The following is a 512-nucleotide window of genomic DNA, read 5'->3' as shown; positions in this document are numbered from 1 at the left end:
CCGGATAGGCCAACTGGCTGCTCCCGCTGAGCCCCTACTTCCATGGGCTTGTTCGTCCCCCGGGACTTGCCGCCAAGTCTGGCCGGGGAACAGTGACATGCCGCCGGATACGGCCGAGCGGCTGCTCCCGCTGACGTCATCGCTTTGGAAGTAGGAGCTCCTACTTCCATGGGCTTGTTCCTCCCCGGGACTTGCCGCCAAGTCTGGCCGGGGGACAGTGACATGTGGCCGGATAGGCCAACTGGCTGCTCCCGCTGAGCCCCTACTTCCATGGGCTTGTTCGTCCCCGGGACTTGCCGCCAAGTCTGGCCGGGGAACAGTGACATGCCGCCGGATACGGCCGAGCGGCTGCTCCCGCTGACGTCATCACTTTGGAAGTCGGAGCTCCTACTTCCATGGGCTTGTTCCTCCCCGGGACTTGCCGCCAAGTCTGGCCGGGGGACAGTGACATGTGGCCGGATAGGCCAACTGGCTGCTCCCGCTGAGCCCCTACTTCCATGGGCTTGTTCGTC

Source organism: Engystomops pustulosus, unplaced genomic scaffold (genome assembly GCF_040894005.1).
Source record: "Engystomops pustulosus unplaced genomic scaffold, aEngPut4.maternal MAT_SCAFFOLD_386, whole genome shotgun sequence".
NCBI lineage: Eukaryota > Metazoa > Chordata > Amphibia > Anura > Leptodactylidae > Engystomops > Engystomops pustulosus.
This window is presented reverse-complemented; position numbering follows the sequence as displayed.